Here is an 18,342-nt window from a genome sequence, read left to right as displayed (position 1 = left end):
AGTATATCCATTTCTTGTGCCCCCTCTTGATCACATTCTCTTGTTTTTTATATGTTTGTATTAGGGATGTGAATCGTTTTTTGACGATTTAAAATGTCGTCCGATATATTTTAAATCGTCAAAAATCGTTAGGGCCATGATACAATACCAATTCCCCCGATTTATCGTTAAAAAATCGTAAATCGGGGGAAGGGGGAGGGCAGGAAAACCGGCACACTAAAACCCCCTAAAACCCACCCCTGACCCTTTAAATTAAATCCCCCACCCTCCCGAACCCCCCCCCAAATGCTTTAAATTACCTGGGGATCCAGCGGTGGTCCAGAATGGCGGCAGTCCGGAACGGCCCCCTCAATTGAATCCTGTTGTCTTCAGCCGGCGCCATTTTGCAAAATGGCCACCGCAAAATGGCGGCGGCCATAGACAAAAACGATTCGACGCAGGAGGTCATTCCGGACCCCCGCTGGACTTTTGGCAAGTCTTGTGGGGGTCAGGAGGCCCCCCCAAGCTGGCCAAAAGTTCCTGGGAGTCCAGCGGGGTTCAGGAAGCGATTTCTTGCCGCGAATCGTTTTCCGTACGGAAAATGGCGCCGGCAGGAGATCGACTGCAGGAGGTCGTTCAGCGGGGGTTCCGGCTCACGATTTTAACGATTTTCACGATAGTTTACACACCCAAACGGCAACAATACGATTCCCTCCCCCTCCCAGCCGAAATCGATCGTTAAGACGATCGAGGACACGATTCACATCTCTAGTTGGTATATAATATGCCTTTGCTAAAGGTGGTATAGTTGACTTGGGAACTTAAAAAATCTCCAGCATATATCTTTTAAACATTTCTTTAGGTAGCACATGTGGCAATTTAGGAAAATTAATCATGCGAAGATTTCTCTTCCTATTTGCATTCTCTAAATTTTCCATTTTAGCCTGTCACATTTGATTTTCTTTTACCAATATATCCTGTACTGATTTCCAGTTGTCTATATATTTTCTAATTTTCTCATTATCTTTTAACTCTTTGTCTTTGAATACTTCCATATTAGACATTCTATCATGTCAAACATTTACTTTATCTACTATTGGATTTACTTGATAAGCATTAAATTTATACAGGTTTGCTATTGCTTCCCATATCAAATCTAAAGTAATTATATTTGGCTTAACTAATTGTGGGACTAATATTTTGGGTAAATAGGTTGTTCCTACCACCTTTACTTGATCCAACTGATCTTCTCTCCCTTCTGATATCAGTGGTTCAGCCCGTCCCAAAGGGGATCCTGCCCGGTTTACCATTCCAGATACCTCCAAGGTCTCTGGCCCTGCAGGGCTAGCTTCACAAACTGTGACATCCGCAAAGGAGCTTGCCCCCATAGCACCTTGGGCTTGGGAAATCGCTGGGTTGGCTGGAGGTTTCCTATAGACTGGGGATAAAGATAGAGATAGGTCCAATGGAGATGCGGCGATGGCTTCCTCGGTTGCTCCCACATCCTGCGCCTCATCCGATCTTAATGTCTGCTGTATATGTGAGTCCATCGGACCCTTTATAAGGGTTCCAGGGGCGGTTGCAGGTTCCATCCTCTCCTTCGCCCTTCTCTTTCTCACGGAGTGTGGCATAATTGCAATTAGAAAAACTTATCTCGGGCCAGTCCATTCTCACATATAACTGTTTGTCTCTACTGGGTCCTTTAATTGGAAGAAAAGGAGAGATAAGGCAGATTATTAAAAAAAAAACTGCAAGAAAAAGAAAAACTTGGACAAAGCCACGCGCCCCTTCGGAGCGCACGGCTTGGGTGACACAGCAGCCACGTGCCGCAGCAATGCCGATTTTATGGGCCCACCGCATTGTCTCTGCCCGATGACATAATCAATGGGGCGTGGCCAGTCAGCACTTTGTCGGGGCTAGGGCACCTCTCCTCCGACTTGTTTAGACAGAAATCTCTTTCAAGAAACCAGCTGGAAGGCCGATCACCCTTTCACCTCCTTCACCTCAAAGTTTCAATGCGGCAGGGCCGATTTTATGGGCCCACCACAGCGTCTCTGCCCGATGACATCATCAATGGGGCGTGGCCAGTCAGCACTTCGTCGGAGCTAAGACACCTCACCTCCGACTTGTTTAGACAGAAATCTCTTTCAAGAAACCAGCTGGAAGGCCGCACACCCTCTCACCTCCTTCACCTCAGAGTTTCAACGTGGCAGGGCCAATTTTATGGGCCCACCACAGCGTCTCTGCCCGATGACATCATCAATGGGGCGTGGCCAGTCAGTACTTCGTCGGAGCTAGGACACCTCACCTCCGACTCGTTTAGACAGAAATCTCTTTCAAGAAACCAGCTGGAAAGTCGTACACCCTCTCACCTCCTTCACCTCCTGTTTAAAAGTTTCTATGCAGGTCATCAGATACAAACTCTCTGGGAAGGATTTCCAAAATACTGGTGCAGCCACCGAAAATTACTTCTGTGCCTAATGAGAATGTGCAAAAGGCCCTTCTGAAAAGAACAAAATGCTTGAGGGGGTCAGGAGGCCCCCCCAAGCTGGCCAAAAGTTCTTTTTGGGCCGAACGAGCCGTCCGGCGCGAACGAGCCGGGAATCACGTGACGCCGCGTCACTCGACGTGCCACCGACGTCACATGCTTCTCGCCAAGGATTGCAGAAATGACGTCCTCACTCCTCGCTCGATCACCAGGGAGTTGTGGTAAGTCTGGGGGGGGGATTAAGGAGGGTGAGGGGGTTTAAATTTTTTTTTTGCACATATGTACATATACCCAACTCATTGGATTTTTTTTATGTCCATATTGGCCGCAAGTGGGACCCCCTTTCGGACATAAAAAATATGAACATAAAATTTTGCTCTGCACATCCCTACCGCACGCACAGTTCGGATCACCTACCGCTTGATACTGTATTTAAATAGCTTGCAAATGCAAGCCGCGTCCAAGAAGTGTTCGTGAAGCGATAGGCCCGCGCAATCCATTTTACTGTATAGAGCGCTATACAGCGCCTATATAGTATCCTGGGTGCGTTGGTACCTGTCATTTCAAACGTCATTTCAAATGACGATTGAAATGACAGGTTCCAGGGGGGATTGCGAGTCCTCTCCCCCCCCTCCCGAAGCAAGACAGCGTGAAAATTAAAACAAAAGTGAATAAAGTGTAATAAGAGTAATAAAAGTAAACTTACTGCATGTGAATTTTCTTTGAACAGTCCTATCTCTCTCTCCTCCCGAGGCGCGTACTGCGGCTCCCCTGCCTCCCTGGGGCAGCCGGCGGAGAAAGTGGCGGGCGAAAGCGTACGGGCGGGCGAAAGCAGCGGGCGAAAGCGTACGGGCAAAAGTGAATGAATGCACGCCCGTACGCGGCGGGAGCCAGTGGGCGTGCATTCATTCACTCACTCACCTTCGCCGGCGGGCGTGCATTCATCCAGGTGGAGGGAGCCGGCGGGCGTGCATTCATCCAGACGGAGGGAGCCAGCGGCAAAAGCGGCGTCCAGCAGCCCCCACCGGTGATGAATGAATACACGCCTGTGCGTGCAATTTGGGAGCTCAAGGTGTGACGTCACGACGTTTGACGTCACGGCGTGTGACGTCGGCGTTCGCTAATGAACTGCCTTGAGCGCCCAAATTGCACACACAGGCGTGCATTCATTCACCTTCGCCGGCGGGGGCAGGGGAGCCAAAGCTGCTTCCAGCAGCCCCCGCTGGCGAAGGTGAATGAATGCAATTTGGGCGCTCAAGGCAGTGCATTAGCGAATGCCGACGTCACACGCCGTGACGCCAAACGTCGTGACGTCACACCTTGAGTGACCAAATTGCACGCACAGGCGTGCATTCGTTCACCTTCGCTGGTGGGGGCTGCTGGAAGCCGCTTTCGCCGCCGGCTCCCTCCGCCTGGATGAATGCACGCCCGCCGGCTCCCTCCGCTGGATGGATGCATGCACGCCCACCGGCAAAGGTGAGTGAATGAATGCACGCCCGCCGGCTCCCGCTGCGTACGTGCGTGCATTCATTCACTTTCGCCCGTACGCTTTCGCCCGCCCGCCCGTATGCTTTCACCTGCCACTTTCGCCGCCGGCTGCCCCCGGGAGGCAGGAGAGCCGCAGTGCGCGCCTCGGGAGGAGGGAAGAGAGGACTTTTCAAAGAAAATTCACATGCAGTAAGTTTACTTTTATTATACTTTATTTACTTTTGTTTTAATGACATGTCAAGCCGATTTTCGCCCTGCTCCTTGCTTCGGGAGGGGGGGATTTTGACTGGAGCCTGCCTATTGCTGTCACACCACACTAACGCCAGGGTAAGGGGCCCGGGGGGTGAGGGGGTCATTTGCCCATGAAATTTCATCTCTCTGACCTGACGCTCCACACTAACGCAGGGGTAAGGGTAGGCGGTAAGTTAGCAGGTTAAACGCGCGGCAAAACTACAGGTTAAAAAGGAGATAATCGGGGCGCACATTGTTGTATGGGAGGGAATAGCTAATCGGAGCGTTTCCATCTCATATACATGCTGCGGGTGGAAAGGGTTACTGGTTGATTTAAAGAAGCGGTAAGGATGAGTTTAAAGGGGTAGTGAATTGCGGGTTGGACTTACGCGGCCAAATTGTGAGTTAGAAGTGGGTTAGAAGCAGGGTAACCGCGGCCGCGCTTTACTGTATCGGTCTGCAAATTAGCAACTTACAAAACCCAGCCCAGCATGCTGCTTGACCTCCCCCCCCCCCCCCCCATTTTTCCCTGTTAAAAGTTATGCATGATACTGTAGGTACACACAAACTTGCAAAGCTAATAAATTATAATATATGTATGTATATGCTACTTTTATATTCACGACTGTTGCATAACTCTTTGAATATTCCCTCCATAAACTGCTAGGCATGATCTAGAAAGGAATGGAGAATAAATTGGAAATATCATATTGCCACTGTATCGAGCCATGGTGTGCTCACACCTTGAGTACTGTATGCATTTCTGTTCGTCCCATCTCAAGAAAAACATACCAGGACCAGAAAAGGTGCAGAGGACGGTGACAAAAATGACTCTCCTATGATGAGAGCCTATGCAGGCTAGGGCTCTTCAGCCTGGAAAAGAGATGGCTGAGAGGAAACATGATAGAAGTTTATACAATTATTAGTGGGGTGGAACACGTAAATAAAGATTAGTTATTTACCCTTTCAAATAATGCTAAAACAAGGGGACACTCCATGAATCTAAAAACCAGCAGACTCAAAACAGATCATAAAAAGTACTTTTTTACTCAATGCACATAAAGCTGTGGAATTTGTTGCCAGAGGATGTGATCAAGGTGACTAGCATACAGGGATTTAAAAGAGATTTGACAAGTTTCTAGAGGAAACACATTACTAGCCAGACAGACTAAAGAGAGCTATTGCTGTCTCTGGGAGTGTGTGACAGGAATTAGATCTCCTTTATGGGATCTGCCAGATACCTGGGACATGGATTGGTCACTGTCAGGAAATTAATGTTAGGCCCAATGGACTTTGGTGTGACCCAGCATGGAAATTCTTATGTTCTCATGTTCTCTCCATGACAGGGATTTATTTTACCTGATTTGTTAAACTGATATAAGCTATCTTGAGCATCATTTGGTTAAAATCTATATTTATTATTAGCAATAAACTTCTTACCCTAAGAAGTTGGACTATAGGATTGTTTTTTACAGGGACATATTATTCCTCATCTTCAGACCCTGTCATTGGTTACCTATAGTGTGGAGGATTGCATTTAAGGTGGTTACATTGGCATTCAAAGCACTGAAAATTGAGGGTCCCAGCCATAGCAAAGAAATTCTGAAACCTTTCTTGATCTCATGCCCTCTGTGCTCCTTAAGGAAGATGCTATTGGCTATTTCATTACATAAGGAAAGATGTCTGACTCAAATGCAAAACTGAGCCTTCTCAGTGGCTGGGCCAATGTTATGGAAAGCCCTTCCTAAGCTGTCCTGGAAGAGGTTAACGATTTGGATTTTCGAAAACAAGTTAAAGCCTTCTAATTCATCCAAGCATCTGAGGAGGCTTGTTGATATGTCTCTTTTTTTTTTTTTATAGTAAGTTTAAAGGGTTGAACCACAGGAGTCCTTAATTCTCTTTGGGACCGATGCAATGATTTTCGTGGAAAGCGGACACTGACTTTTCAGTGCCCGCTTTCTTAACACATGCATGGCGCCCGCAAGGGGGGGCGCCATGCAATAGGCAAATTAGGGGGTCGCACTAGCAAGGAGGCACTAGAGTCACTTGCATGACCTTAATGCCTCCTTGCTAATGCGACACCGCAGCGTCTGCCGGTTATGAAGACCGACGCCAGTAAACTCGGCCTTGGTTTTCATAACTGGCCGTCTGCCAGAAATGAAAATGGATGCTGATAAACTCAGCTGATAAATACCCCTCATTTTCATAAGCCCTGCCCAAATTCCTCCCCTTTGACTAAGCGGTGGATTTTAAAAGGGTTACGGGCGTAATATACACCCGTCACCCTTTTAAACCCGCTCCTGCGCGCGTCAAGCCTATTTTGCATAGGCCCGGCGAAGCGCACAATCCCCGGGATGCGTGTATGTCCCGGGGCTTGAAAAAAGGGGCAGGGAGTGGGCGGGGTGGTCCGGAACAGGATGGGGCGGGACCGAGGCCTCCGGCACAGCGGCTGTGGTGGGAGATTGCGCGCCGGCACTTGGCCGGCGCGCAAAACCTATACCTGCCCAGAGGCAGGCGTAAATAAGAAAATAAAGGTGGTGGGGGGAGCGGAAGGAAAGTTCCCTCTTAGGCCGCTCCGATTTCGGAGCGGCCTCGGAAGTAATGGGGAAAGCCATCGGGACTCCCCTTGGGCTCGGCACGTGCAAGGTGCACAAGTGTGCACCCCCTTGTGCGCGCCAACCCCGGATTTTATAACATGCGCGCGGCTGCGCACGCATGCTATAAAATCGGGTGTACCTACTAAAATCTGGCCCTAAATTTTCAAAATTTGCATTTGCAAGTCGCGATGTGAAAAGCAATGCATGTGCTATGATGTTATCGTGGGCATTAGGGCCCTAACGCCCACGATAACACCCTAACACAATTTGAAAAATGACCCTGAAAGTTTGCTTTCAAAATTGATTTAACTTGTGCATATATTTGCCAGAAAATTTATGAAGGTTAATACATAATTACTCCTTAATTGATCGAATAATTCTATATAGAAATATGCAGCTAAAAGGTGAACTGATGTCCCTTTCCCTTCTGTTCCCTGAAGGACAGGGTGGACGGTTACGATAACAGGAGGGTTGGAGCTGCATTAGGGAGCAGAGTGGCTTTTCTGAAACAACCTAGTCTACGAAAAGGTAGCAATGCAAATATTAGAACTGAACCAGAATACCAGTATGCATCCTAATGGGAGGTATAGATTGGAAAACAGAGCAAGCTGGTCTTCAAGCCAGCAAAATGTCTATCCTCAACCACACATTTAAAACATAGACCCTCACCTAATTCAGAATAAGGGACCACAAAATAGAAATAGAAAAATGTAGACAAAAACTGAACTGGAAATCCCAAGAAGCCAGACTCTGTATGCATTGCAATGGAGAAATAGAAATGGAAATGCATTTCCTCCTGTACTGTGTAAAATACGATAGCAGAGATATACATTTCCCAAACCTTGTCAGGTTTGGGAAAGGAAATAAAAGCTTTCCCAGAAAACAATGAGAAAAGAAATGCTCTGTATCAGAGACAGATTAAGGAGTTTACCACCCCTAGGCACTGTTCCTGCTGCTGTCGCGCCCCCCTCCCCAGGTAAGGTCAGACCATAGTGAGCAAGAGGTGTAAGGCACAGCCCCACAGTTTGCTGCAGCAGCTCAGGCACAGATTCTGTGGCAAAAACTGGAACGATCTGAAGCACGTTGGCAGACATTTCTATCTTTCGTATTATAAAAATTAAGTATTTTTCCAACCTTGTTTGTTATATTTTGTTATTGGGTGAGGAAAAGGGATCTTAAATATATGTACAGGCAGGAGATCTCAGGGATGGGCAGATGAGAAGGGGAGGATGAGGAAAGGAGGAAGACTAGGAATGGTGTGAGGAGAAGGTGAAAGGTCTGGGGGATAGAAGGGAGGATCAAGAGAAGGAAAGAGGACGGGATGGGGCAGGAGAGGTAGAAAGGACTGGGGATGGGGAGGATGGTAGATGGAGAAGATTGAGGAAGGGGGAAAAATTGGGAATCTGAGATAGGAGGAAAAGGGGGAGAGGGAGGGAAGTTCTGGGATTGTCAAAGGGGGAAAGGGAGTAGGAAATTATGGGGGTAGGTTCCAGGATCTGGAGAGAAGGGAGAGGAAAGAAGGGAGAATCCAGGATCTGAGAGATAGAATTTGAGATCAAGGGAGAGAGAAATTGAATTGCAGAGGGTGGGGGAGGGTAAGGAGAGGAGAGAGGTATCTCTATTGTGCTCTAGTCCTGCTCCCCCTTACAATAGGGATGTGAATCGTTTTAGGACGATTAAAATTATCGTCCGATAATTTTAATATCGTCTTAAACCGTTATGGAACACAATACAATACAGATTCTAACGATTTATCGTTATAAATCGTTAGAATCGTGAGCCGGCACACTAAAACCCCCTAAAACCCACCCCCGACCCTTTAAATTAAATCCCCCACCCTCCCGAACCCCCCCCCAATAACTTAAATAACCTGCGGGTCCAGCGGCGGTCCGGAACGGCAGCGGTCCGGAACGGGCTCCTGCTCCTGAATCTTGTCGTCTTCAGCCGGCGCCATTTTCCAAAATGGCGCCGAAAAATGGCGGCGGCCATAGACGAAAAAGATTGGACGGCAGGAGGTCCTTCCGGACCCCCGCTGGACTTTTGGCAAGTCTCGTGGGGGTCAGGAGGCCCCCCACAAGCTGGCCAAAAGTTCCTGGAGGTCCAGCGGGGGTCAGGGAGCGATTTCCCGCCGCGAATCGTTTTCGTACGGAAAATGGCGCCGGCAGGAGATCGACTGCAGGAGGTCGTTCAGCGAGGCGCCGGAACCCTCGCTGAACGACCTCCTGCAGTCGATCTCCTGCCGGCGCCATTTTCCGTACGAAAACGATTCGCGGCGGGAAATCGCTCCCTGACCCCCGCTGGACCTCCAGGAACTTTTGGCCAGCTTGTGGGGGGCCTCCTGACCCCCACGAGACTTGCCAAAAGTCCAGCGGGGGTCCGGAAGGACCTCCTGCCGTCCAATCTTTTTCGTCTATGGCCGCCGCCATTTTTCGGCGCCATTTTGGAAAATGGCGCCGGCTGAAGACGACAAGATTCAGGAGCAGGAGCCCGTTCCGGACCGCTGCCGTTCCGGACTGCCGCTGGACCCGCAGGTTATTTAAGTTATTTGGGGGGGGTTCGGGAGGGTGGGGGATTTAATTTAAAGGGTCGGGGGTGGGTTTTAGGGGGTTTTAATGTGCCGGTTTTTCGATTTTTTGATTTTTAACGACCCGCAGGTTATTTAAGTTATTTGGGGGGGGTTCGGGAGGGTGGGGGATTTAATTTAAAGGGTCGGGGGTGGGTTTTAGGGGGTTTTAATGTGCCGGTTTTTCGATTTTTCGATTTTTCGATTTTTAACGATTTTTAACGATTTTTCACGATATTTTACCCCCCCAAACGGCAACAATACGATTCCCTCCCCCTCCCAGCCGAAATCGATCGTTAAGACGATCGAGGACACGATTCACATCCCTACCTTACAACATCTTTATTCTCTCAATCTGGCAAACACTCACCAGCACCAATCTCTTCTCTCTCTCCTACAAACATTTCCCCCCTTCCCCCCATCTGATCCACTATCATCCCTCAACCTCTGTTCTCACCCCCTGTGACCCCCCCCCAATCAGTCCCTCCTAATCTTACCAAAATGATCCTCCTTTGCTCTGTGTGCCACAGGCTCACATTTCTCCCATTTTGTCCCTTGCATGCTGTCTGGGAAGGAAAGGGTTGGATCAGAAGCAGAGGGCTATTCTCCAGTGAGTGAAATTCAGAACAGCTGGAAGGCAGTAAATCTTCAGCCAGCCTGTTGCTCTCCAGAATTTTGCTGCCCTAGGCACAGGCCTAGTGTGCCTATTGACAAATCCTGGCCTGCTCTGGGGAAACAGAAAAACAGGAGAAGTAGCAGCTATAGTAGCAAAATGAATATCCTTCTACCAGCCCAGAAACATAATCTGACAAAGGATATAACATGTAAATCTGCTTCCAAAATTGGTAAAACTTATGTGTGTTTGCCATCTAATTTCATCAGGCTGTTATAAAATTACCCCCTTTATAAGGTATTATTTTGGCAATATGTATGCATTGTCATGCCAATAAAGTAATTTGAATTTGCTTTTCACACCCTCCCTTCTTGTTTCCTGAACGAAAGGAAGGGAAGGGTAGGTGAAAAAACAAGAAGGAAGGGGCTGAACACTTCTGTGTTCTGCTCTGTGAATGTTAGCCTCCCTCTCGCTTCCTGTTCCATGCACTTCCTAGAAGGGAAGAGGCTGGAACATGAAGCAGAGGGCTATTATCTGATGCCTGAGATTCAGGCCTGAAAACGTCATCAGGCAAAGCCCTGTGTGCTCGTACTGAAGCCCCTAATGTCATATCCAAGACTGCTGCACTCTAGGTGATCACCTAGTGACTAATGGATAAGCTGGCCCTGTTGATGGTGGGCACATGCTCAGCTATCAACCAAAGAACTGCCATAATGAGTCAGATCAAGGGTCCACCGACCCATAATTCTGTTTCCAACAGTGACCAATCCAGGATGACAAATAGTATATAAATCCCATGCTGCTTATGCTCAAAGATAAGCAGTGGCTTTCCCTTCCAAGTTGACTTATCCAATCTTTTTTTTTAATCCAGCTAGTCTAATTGTCTTTAGCACATCCTCTGGCAATGAATTACAGAGCTTAATTGTGTATTGAGTGAAAAAATAATTTCTCTTATCTGTTTTAAAAGTGCTACTTGCTTTAAATGTACTACTTCATGGAGTATCCCTAGCCTTTTTTAAGAAAAACCAATAAGCAATCAATTTCCATTTACCGGCTCCAATCCACAAATTATTTTATAGACCTCTATCATACATATTCCCCTTCAGCAGTCTCTTCTCCAAGTTGAAGAGTCCTAATTTCTTTAGCCTTTCCTCAAAGAGAAGCCATTCCATCTCCTTTATCATTTTTGTTGCCCTTCGCTGTACCTTTTCTAGTTCCTCTCTGAAAATTGCCTTCTTCCTCAATGCATGTACTTTTATCCACATTTAGGGGCGACAGTTCTGGAGGCATGTTTAGATTGAGGGAGGAAAATGAAGGGGTAGATTTTAAAAGGTACGCGCAGGCGTCCATGTGCGTGTGCTACTCGGTGCGCACACATTTTATAACATGCGCGTGCCGGTGCATGCATGCTCTAAAATTGAAGGTCGGCGCGCGCAAGACGCAAGAGGGTGCACATAGTGCAACTTGTGTGCGCCGATGCCCTCGGCCTTCTCCCGTTCCCTCCCGCTTTGCCGGGAGCCTCTGATCCTGACCCACTGGAGGATTTATGCACGTAGATCTTTTAAAATCCGGGCCAAAGTGTGTAGATTGCATTTTCAACTCTACATACATTTTCTATGGCAAAAATACTCATTAAAAAAAAAGGAGGTACAAAAGTTACAAACTGCAGGGCAAATACCAATGTCAGCTTCTTTACTCAAGTTATCATTTAGGAGGCAAGTTTCAAAGCTCCAGTCCAACTACTTCTTCACACAGGAATGGTTGGTTGTTATAGTTACCAATCTCACTGCAGCAGTCTCATTGCACCACTTTTCAATATACCATAAATTTGAATGGGAAAATTAAACATATGAAACAAAAATATTTGTTCACATTTGTGGGCATTCTCCAATTATTTCAGGGTTTACTAATGAAACAAAAACAGTCTCATCTGTTCTTTTTTACCTATTCCTTCCAAATGTATGCACATCACTACCACATGTATAATTTTATTTAGTTGATTTTCACTATAAAGAGAGCTAACCTTTACTTATCACTAAAAAATCAAATTCCTTAATCTTGATCTATAATCACTTAATTAAATCATTATCATATGCTCTAAAAAAAAATAAAATGAATGGCAACTCTCTCCCAGTGTATCCAAGAGAGCAAATTCCAAAAGTTCTACAGCAAGTTGTTAATAAGGTTGAAATACTTTCTAAAATATAAAGTGATAGATATTTTGATAAGGGGTCAAGATGGCAGCATGCTAAAGATTGGCTGCTCCACTTTCTCCCTGGTTTCTCTCGTTGAGCTTTTCCTTGTTCTATCTTTTAATACCTTCAAAAAGGAAGGGTAGGTTGAGGGTTTACTGCCCTGGAATCCTCTTTCCCTATCAGACAAAGCTGATTACCTCCTTTGCTATCCAGTCGAGGGAGCCGAGGAGCCTGATCTTACCCATGGTGAGGGAGCACTGCAGGTGCCTGCAGTGGAAGCATCTCTTAGTCCGCTTGACCAGTGGCTTCCACCGAAGCAGTGGCTTTCCTCTCCCACTGGCACGGCAGCCCCCGACGATGACATCTTTGGTGTGACTGTTTCAGAGGAGAGGAGGGATTTTGGAGCCGGCTTCTCAGAGCTTAGATCTGCAACCTGCAGTGAGATGTGGAGAACCACCAGAGCCAGTCCGGCCTTTCTTAATTGTTCCAGTCTTGGCCATGGTGGACACAGCAGTGGCAGTGCCCTCCATAGATTTGACTCGGGGAACTCCTTCTCCTGCGGGCTATCCTGTAATCATTAGTCGCCCCACTGTTGTGACTCTGAATTCTATTTGGGAACTTATGGTGAGTTTTGGAGTTTCCTTAAATACCTGTACTTCAAAGATGGATTCTTTTTCTTCTTGATTAGATCAGATGGGGATTTCTTATGATAATCAGCTTGCTGTTCTTTCTCAGAAAATCTCACAGATGGATTTGACTATTCAAGATACCCAAGGTTTTCAGTCTTCCTTTGTTAAAGACCATAATGTTTATCTAGAAGGATTGAACAAGTAGAAAATCAATCTAGGCATTTGAACCTTTGTTTTTTCAATTTCCCTAAGATTATTTGGGAAATACCTGATGTTACCTTTAAAAAATACCTTCTTGAGGTCTTGAAATTTCCTACAGATAGTCTCCCATCAATAAGTAAAATGTTTTTTCTTCCTTGTTTCTTCTCAAAATCCTAATAATCAAGTTCCCTCTTGTTTTTCCAGTCTGTTGATTTTCTTGAGAGCTCTTCTGATACTTGTGGCTGTGCTACATTGTTAGTTTCCATTTTTACCCCACAGGATTTAAATTTAGTTATGCATAATTATTTTCCAACTTTTCATCTTTATTTTATGGTCAGCCTGCCCTGGTGTTTCCCGATATTGCACATGTAACTCAGGAGAGAAGAGTATTTCTTTCTCTTAGGCAAGAGGCTATTTCTCTTGGTTGTTCTTTTTCCCTTAAATATCCCTGTAAATGTCATATCAAGTATAAGAATGATTTCTATATTTTCTTTGCTCCTGAACAGCTTAAGGCTTTTTTGAATACCAAACGGCCATTAACTTCTTGTCCAGCGTCATTATAAGTACCAGTGGTAATGATAATGTATAGTCTGACTGCATGCTAAGCTAATTTCTTTTTTCTTTTTTTTTCCTTATATGTCCCCTAGATTCTGACTCCTTTTTCATTTTTCTTTTTGTTCTTTGTTTAAATGGATAACAATTCAAAAATAATTTGTTTTCTTATGTATAATTCATTTAGATTCTTGTTTTGAATTTTTGTCCAGGTATTTCAATGCAAAGGTGATTCTTTGTATGTTTTTGAAAATTTTGATAAATAAAAAGATTAAAAAAAAATAAAGGGGTAGATATTCAATGGTCAGCTGGCTAAGAGGGTCATTTTCTATCTCTATCGCATGCGAAAAGGGGCTATTCACAGGTGAAAAGTCCCTTTTCGCATGCGATAGCTAGATAGGGGCAGAGTCGGGGCGGCGTCGGGACCGGAAGAAGAGGAGTCGGGGTGGCGACAGGGCGGATGTGGCAGAAATTTCACTGGCGGTGATAAGGTAAGACCCGTTATTGCCGCCAGTAATGCGCCCAAGAGCACCACCTTTCACGGTGGTGCTATTGGGTGCGAAAGCCAGCAGCAATAACATCGTGGTTGTGTGATCGCTGCTGGCTTTCACAGGCCCGCCCCCCACTTAACACCCCCCCGCCCCGTTACCGCAGGATTCAATAAGAGGTGCGATATTAGAAAATCCAGGCCTAAGAAACTTATCCAGCTAAGTTTCAAGGATATTCAGTGGCACAGATATGCTGCTGAATATCTGTACACAAAATGCTACTTAGCCAGATAAGTATTATCCGGCTAAGGCCTGGATTCTCTAAGATCGCAGACCTTAGAGAATCCGGCGGTAACAGGGGGAGGGGGGGAGGCAAAGAGGGGGGCAGTCCTGCGATAGCCGGCAGCGATCACACCTCCACGGTGCGATCGCTGCTGGCTTTCATGCCGAATAATTACACCATAAAAGGTGTAGTTATTCGGCGCGAAACTAGCAGCGATAAGGAATCTTACCTTTCGCCACCAGCGATGTGTCTGCAGCGCCAGCCCCCAGTGCCGCTCCAACTCCTCCTCTTCCTCTTCCGAGGCCAACTCCACCCCGAGCTAGCTATCGCACTCGAAAAAAGTCCCTTTTCGCATGTGCGATAGCATTAGAGAATGACCCCTTCAGTCTAGATGTGCTCAATAGCAAGTCTAGACTTAGCAGGTTAACTTATCCAGCTAAGTATCAATATCGCTACTTAGCTGGATAAGTTATCCAGCTAAGTACCACTGTCCCAATGTGCCCATTGCCTACCTACTTTTTCTCTGTGAAAAAGATAGTCAGATAAGTGACTTCTCCAGCTATCTAGTGGCTTCTGTTGTTTACCCAGATATTCAGTGGCTGCTAGATAGCAAATACTACTTATCCAGCTATCTCCCATTTGAATATTGGACCTATAGAAAATTATTCTTTATCTGTCTTCTGCTTTGACAGTTAGGGGGCACTATTGATTAGCTCACATTGTAGCAGGTTTTGCATTACTTTTATCACATGTATTTTGTATTTAATTTTCAAAGGAAAAGTACATGTGTAGCTTCCATTTGAAAACTAGACAACATAAAGCATGTTTGCTTAAGGTACTTGCATACTTGACTTCTGCTATTTGTACAGACAATAAAGAGAGAATAAAATAGTGAAGTAGTGCATTTAATTGAAAGGAATGTGTATCCTGAATTGAATGAGGCAATTTCTGGTTTGTTTCATTAAATCCAAACTGATTTAAAAATGCCTCCACCCCCCCCCCCCCCCCCCCCCAAGATTTTGGGATTTTTTTCATTTCAGAAAATAATGCAAACTATTTGAAATTAGCAGGCACTATTTTCTGAAATAAATATCCTTAAAAAAATGAAAAATTCCTGAAATGAAATTTAGCCAAAGAAAAGTGTTAAAAACCAATTAAGCAAACTAAAGCAAAAATATTTTGTTTACACATCCCTATAAAATAGTTATGGACCTTTTTCCCATGAATTTATCAGTGTTTATCACAATGAATACAAATAGAAGAAAATCCATTGAAAAAAATAAGTAATTTATGTTCATTGATTTTTCTCCCATTTGTTTTTGTTATAATAAACACTGATACTTTCCTTGGAAAAATAAAATAAAAACTGAAAATGAAAGTCCCTAAAAATGGTGCACATACTTTTGAAAATGCCAAATATTCATGTTGTTTTACTCCCCAAACTTACAGGGTCATTCATCAAATAGCGTTAGGGCTCTAACATGCATTATATCACAAATATCTCAGGATATTTTTCATGTTCTCGCCCAGATACCCTCCCCTATTACAATGACCTTCTTTGCATGTGATTTGGATGCATGAATAATTGTGTAGCCTGAGTCCAATCACTGGGACAAGGTGAGTTAGGTGTCATTTTGGAATATGATACCAACCGGGATGAGTGTGACGGTGCACCCATCCCTGATATGGGATTAATGCTAAGGAAAGGGGGTCTCTGGAAGGGGGCTGGGTGCAGGGGGAGGGGATTGTCTATCAGCAGGATGGGGATGGGGCTTGTCTATCAGGGACTAGGGAGCAGGGGGATTGGCTATCAGGGGGCTGGGGATAGAAGGAGGATGTATTCCACACATTAAGAAAGGTGGAAAGAAGGCAAAACGATCACCGGCATGGTTACAAGGGGAGGTAAAAAAAGCTATTTTAGCCAAAAGATCTTCATTCAAAAATTGGAAGAAGGATCCCTCAGAAGAAAATAGGATAATGCATAAGCGTTGGCAAATTAAATGTAAGACATTGATAAGATAGGCTAAGAGAGAATTTGAAAAGAAGTTGGCCATAGAGGCAAAAACTCACAGTAAAACTTTTTTTAAATATATCAGAAGCAGAAAGCCTGTGAGGGAGTCAGTTGGACCATTAGATGATCAAGGGGTTAAAGGAGCAATTAGAGAAGATAAGGCCATCCCGGAAAGACTAAATTATTTTTTTGCTTCAGTGTTTACTGAAGAGGTTGTTGGGGAGATACCTGTATTAGAGAAGGTTTTCATGGGTGATGATTCAGATGGACTGAACCAAATCACTGTGAACCTGGAAGATGTGGTAGGCCTGATTGACAAACTGAAGAGTAGTAAGTCACCTGGACCAGATGGTATAAACCCCAGGGTTCTGAAGGAACTAAAAAATGATATTTCAGACCTATTAGTAAAAATTTGTAACCTATCATTAAAATCATCCATTGTACCTGAAGACTGGAGGGTGGCTAATGTAACCCCACTATTTAAAAAGGGCTCCAGTGGTGATCCAGCAAACTACAGACCAGTTAGCCTGACTTCAGTGCCAGGAAAAATAGTGGAAAGTGTTCTAAAAATCAAAATCACAGAACATATAGAAAGACATGGCTTAATGGAACAAAGTCAGCATGGCTTTACCCAAGGCAAGTCTTGTCTCACAAATCTACTTCACTTTTTTGAAGGAGTTTATAAACATGTAGATAAAGGTGAACTGGTAGATATAGTATATATGGATTTTCAGAAGGCGTTTGCAAAGTTCCTCATGAGAGGTTTCTAGGAAAAGTAAAAAGTCATGGCATAGGTGGCGATGTCCTTTCGTGGCTTACAAACTGGCTAAAAGACAGGAAACAAAGAGTAGGATTTAATGGACAATTTTCTCAGTGGAAGGGAGTAGGCAGTGTAGTGCCTCAGGGATCTGTATTGGGACCTGTACTTTTCAATATATTTATAAATGATCTGGAAAGAAATATGACAAGTGAGGTAATCAAATTTGCAGATGATCAAAATTGTTCAGAGTAGTTAAATCACAAGTGGATTGTGATAAATTGCAGGAAAACCTTCTGAGACTGGAAAATTGGGCATCCAAATGGCAGATGAAGTTTAATGTGGATAAGTGCAAGATGATGCATATAGGGAAAAATAACCCATGCTATAGTTACACAATGTTAAGTTCCATATTAGGAGCTACCACCCAAGAAAGAGATCTAGGCGTCATAGTGGATAACACATTGAAATCATCGGTTCAGTGTGCTGCGGCAGTCAAAAAAGCAGAGTGTTGGAAATTATTAGAAAGGGAATGTTATGCGCCCTTCCTGAGGACGTCCCACGCACGGGACTGCTCACCTCCGGGCCCCTGTGCCAAGTTCCAGCGCTGCCTCCCTTGCAGCACTAGCTAGCCCAGTGAGGCCGCGGCGTCCCATGGTAATGACCGCCGGGCTTCCTGCGACGCACCAGGTCTCATGCCGAGTGCCAACGCCAACAGCCTGCCTAACCACACCCCCAGGTACATGCACGCAGACCAGCCGCACTGAAGTAGGAACCAGGGCGGGGCCTAGTTCTGCTGCGTGCCCTGATTGGACCTCCGATATAAGGAAGCGATTGCCTTCACTTCCTTGCCTTGGCAATCGGGTCTTCTTGTTCCTGAGATTGTCACTGCGTGTTCCTGCTTGCTTGTTCCTAGTGTGTTCCAGGATCCTTCATTCCAGTTCTGTTCCTGTTGTTCTTGATTCCTAGTCCTGCTTGTTCCTGCTTGTTCGTCTGTTCATCTCCCTTGTTCCTGACCTGCCTGCCTGCCGCTTGCCAAAGACCTCAGCTTGTTCCTGACCTGCCTACCTGCCTGCCAACTGCCAAAGATCTCAGCTTGTTCCTGACCTGCCTGCCGCCTGCACAAGACCTCTGCTTTTTCTAGCCGTTGGACCTCTGGCTCTTGACCCTTGCTTCGTTGACCACTCCTTGGACTGATACCTGAACTTGACCTTGCTTGCCTGACTATGTCTTAGTTCCTGGCTCTGTTCTTTGCCTTGTCTTCACC

Source organism: Rhinatrema bivittatum, chromosome 3 (assembly GCF_901001135.1).
Source record: "Rhinatrema bivittatum chromosome 3, aRhiBiv1.1, whole genome shotgun sequence".
In the NCBI taxonomy this organism is placed as follows: domain Eukaryota; kingdom Metazoa; phylum Chordata; class Amphibia; order Gymnophiona; family Rhinatrematidae; genus Rhinatrema; species Rhinatrema bivittatum.
The sequence above is the reverse complement of the archived record's forward strand: the minus strand, read 5'-3'. Positions refer to the sequence as shown.